The sequence below is a fragment of the Musca autumnalis genome, unplaced genomic scaffold, assembly GCF_047663935.1.
Source record: "Musca autumnalis isolate F117 unplaced genomic scaffold, ASM4766393v1 scaffold_2, whole genome shotgun sequence".
Classification (NCBI taxonomy): Eukaryota; Metazoa; Arthropoda; class Insecta; order Diptera; family Muscidae; genus Musca; species Musca autumnalis.
Window position 1 is genome coordinate 128,992,208 of NW_027411755.1, and position 4,719 is coordinate 128,996,926.

Here is a 4,719-nt window from a genome sequence, read left to right on the forward strand (position 1 = left end):
GCTAAAAACGTCAAAATACCGTAAATCGGGGGGTACCGTTATATGGGGGCTATACCAAAACGTGGACCTATGTCCACAAGTTTTGTCACATAAGTTTGTTGACATTTAAGAACTTTAAATGTCAAATTATAGCTTCATCGGTCTGAAAATGTAGCTAAAAACGTCAAAATACCGTAAATCGGGGGGTACCGTTTTATGGGGGCTATACCAAAACGTGGACCTATGTCCACAAGTTTTGTCACATAAGTTTGTTGACATTTAAGAACTTTGAATGTCAAATTATAGCTTCATCGGTCTGAAAATGTACCTAAAAACGTCAAAATAACGTAAATCGGGGGGTACCGTTTTATGGGGGCTATACCAAAACGTGGACCTATGTCCACAACTTCTAATATATAAGTTTATTAACACTTAAGAACCCTAAATGTCAAATTATAGCTACATCGGTCTGATAATGTAGCTAAAAACGTCAAAATACCGTATATCGGGGGGTACCGTTATATGGGGGCTATACCAAAACGTGGACCTATGTCCACAACTTTTGTTATATAAGTTTATTGATACTTAAGAACCCTAAATGTCAAATTATAGCCAAATCGGTCTGAAAATGTAGCTAAAAACGTCAAAATACCGTAAATCGGGTGGTACCGTTATATGGGGGCTATACCAAAACGTGGACCGATATAGCCCATCATCGAACTTGACCTGCCTGCAAACAAAAGACACATTTTCCCAAAATTTCAGCGTCCTATCTCCATTTTTGTGGATGCGAGAGTGATTACCACAGACGGACGGACGGACGTGCTCAGATCGACTTAGAATTTTACCCTGATCAAGAATATATATACTTTATAGGGTCGCAAATGAGTATTTCAATGCGTTACAAACGGAAAAACAAACTTAATATACCCTCCATACTATGGTGGAGGGTATAAAAATGGACTTAAGAGAAGAAGTTCCTAATGTATGATTTTTAATATATCCACTACATCAGCCTCTAAGGGATGCTGACTTTTTGGAGACTAAAAATGGGGTTTTTTGAATTTTGTCTCTATTTTGGATACGCAATTCGATTATTCTAAAAGTCTGATATGTGTTTGTAGTTCTCGCGATTACGCAATTTTGCATGTATAACTCGACAGTGTAACCTCATAGGATCAGAGCAATCCTCTCCCAAACTAGAAATTTTTCTGTGTAAATTTTTCAGAAAAACCTATTTTTTGGTTCAAATTTTACAACTGTTTTACTATTACAAATTTCGAAGAACTGCAAAAAAACAGTTTCGCAAATATCGCTTATTAAACCCCGTTTTGGATGCGTCATTTTTACTTAATTAAATTGATTAAGTTGCGAAAACAGATATCTAATAAATATAATATAATAAATACTTTCTAAAAATTTAGTGTGATGCTACATCCACAGTTCATTATGGATCGCTCTTAAACGGCATGTTGTATTTTTTTAATGGTGATCATTGAAATTAGATTCGCATAAAATGTTAATGTACTTCGTGGAAATTTCGGCCATTTTATTGTTTTTTTCGACCCTAATATGTAACTGATGCTACATCGTGGTCGCCAAATTGCATTTCAGAAAGTGTTAATCACTGTGTTGGAAAATCGTTTTAAGTGTTGTTATATTCAATACAAGTGAGCCAAGGCTATAGTCGGGTTGGGGCCGACTATGTGATACCCTACACCACTACCCCTGTTCATAAGCTTTTGACTAATAAAATTCAAAATATTAAAATTGGGATATCTTAGCGCCTTTGCTCTGAATGTCTTCATTAACACACGTCAATTTTTTTGAAACGCATTTAAGTGCATCGACAGTACAACCCAAATAAAAAATGGAAAATTTCGTAGTGTGATTGCACAAAAATGGAAAAAGTGATGCATTACCGACTATTGCGATATCTCTGTTGTTTGACCACCTATGACAACCTACTTCACATCGTTGTAAAGGTGATATTTTCTACTTTCCTTGCCAGGAGATATTTGCTTTCGATATACCTCCTACAGAAGGGAGATATTAACTTTGAAATAAAACGTTGGTCTTTTTTCCAAATATTTTTTTTTGTCTCATTCCGACCCCTGAATAATATCCGACCATTATCAAAAATCAAAAGGTTTTTCCCTCTGTGGGACCCCCAATAACACCCAAAATTTCGTGACGATCCACTTAAAATTGCGACCTGTAGCGTGATTTCCAAAAAAGTGGAAAAATGGGATGTATTACCGACTATAGCGATATCTCCGTTATTTAGATACCTACGCCAACCTGATTTACATCATTGTAATGATGGGATTTTTTACTTTCATTGTCAGACTCTGCTTTTGGAAGGTCCCGAACCAAAGCTGTGATATTCGTCATTATTATTAAAATCGCAAAAATGAAAAGTTGTGTTCTATTAGCGGCTGCTTTTGGTATACCCCATATTGAAGCTGAAATATTCGCTTAGGAAAAAAACGTTGTCTTTTTCTCCAAATAAGTTTTTTGCCCATTACGACCCCTAAATATTATCCGACCATCACCAAAATCAATAGGCTTCTTCATCGGTGTGACCCCCATTAACCCTCAAAATTTCGTGACGATCCGATCAAAATTGAGAGCTGTAGCGTGATTTCCAAAAAGTGGAAAAATGGGATGTATTAACGACTATTGCGATATCTCCGTTATTTGGTCACCTACGCCGACCAGGTTTACATCATTGTGAAGATGGGATCTTCTACTTTCACAGCCAGGCTTTGCTTTTGGAAAGTCTCAAACCAAAGCTGTGATATTGGTCATTATAATTAAAATCGCAAAAATAAAAAGTTGGCTTCTATTAGCGGCTATTGCGATATATTCGTTGTTTGATCATCTACGAGAACCTACTTTACATCATTAGAAAGGTCATATTTTCTACTTTTATTGTCAGGTTTTGCTTTTGGTATACCCAGGGACGTACGCAGGATTTCATTTCGGGGGGGGCCCAACTTGACCAAAAATCATGAAAATTGAAAATGGTGTGTAGGGTTACGTAAAGCTTTTTTAAGGTTTAGATGTTGATTTTATATGAAATATTGACACAAAGTATAAAAATTCAGTAGAGAAAGATCACAATATTTAGGATACAATTTTAACTTTTTACAGAGTATTAAATATAAGTTAAATATAAGATATTTAGAATTGAAATTGAAACCACGTTTGGTATAGTCGCCATATAAAAGTTGCGCCCCGTTTACAGTATTTTGGACTTATATGATTAAAAATATAGGTCAACGTTATGGTATATCCCAGCATTTTAAAAGTACAGAGAATTGCCATTATTTCTGCTATCGCAAGATTTTCAGTATTTCAAAGCTCTTAACCTAATTTTTAGAATATCAGCTGTAATACAGATTTTGGGATTCCTTTTTGTGAAAGAGCCTCCATGCAGAAAGTGGTTAAAATATATCCACGTTTTAATCCAATCCCTACTTAACTATATTCGCGAGTAGGACGAATTGAGTTATACAGGAGTTATAGGGTATAGGGGTATAGTTCGACCCGAACATAACGCCTCATTTTTTTAATTACATATCGAAATACCCATACGACTTCTATAAAGAAGAATAACACGTATCTGCGAGCACAGATTGGACTTCTATACCTAGCTATTGTGTCGATAACCTAAGAATAAACTATTCTTTAATGCCATAAAAACGCCAAATTTGATTAATTAAAAACTTTAGAAATTTAAAAACGGACGATACAGACTACTACTGTTTGAGACTCATGTTTGGAATAAGCCACAGCATGGTCGATCAAATATCTCAGAAACCAATTGGCAAACTCTAGCTAAGTCGTGACAAAATAATATAAGTCGAAAATGTTCATGATTGTTGTTCCGGCTGCATTCTTTACTTTTGGTATAATGTTAAAGAACGACTTAACTAACTTTAATTGAAAGGTGCTTACACTTGGGAAGTTTTTGCAGTTTCGGAAACTACAATGTTCATAGATGAGAAAAATCGTAATGGGACTAAAAATGTTGTAGCTGTAAAAATTCTCTACACGATTGGCCTTTACTACTTTTTCCTAAGTTTTACCATTTTTGAGATATAGAAGTTCAAATTGGGACAATGCACTGACTGTATCACCTCCTTATACAACAATGTCATGTATGGAGTCCTTAACTAACTTTAGTTGAAAACGGCTATAACGAGTGGTTTTACCGAAGGCTGAGGTTAGCTCGGCCGCTGCCAGGGTCGACTCAAGGACCCATAAACCTTAAGTAAGATGAGACACGATTGAACTGTGCTTCAGAGTTTTATTTATATAATTTCGTGAACATAAGTTTCAGATAATATGGAGATAAATTGATATGTTGGTAATGTTGGGGAACAGCCTCGGGTGGAATCGCTTCGAGTTGGTCGGTATGAAGTAGGTGGTAATCGGCGGATAGAAGAAGGGCTTGGTAGTTGACAGTCGGTCGATAACCCTCGCTCGGCAATACTCGGATTGGCAATGGGTCGGTAGTTCCCGTTGTTGGCGTACCGCACGGCTCGGCGTTATTCGGATTGCTGTCGGATCGGTAATCTTCGTGTGTTGGGTTCGGTAGTCTTCGTGTGTTGAGTTCGGCTCGGTAGTCTTCGGGTGTTGAGTTCGGCTCGGTAGTCTTCGGGTGTTGAGTTCGGCTCGATAGTCTTCGGGTGTTGAGTTCGGCTCGGTAGTCTTCGGGTGTTGAGTTCGGCT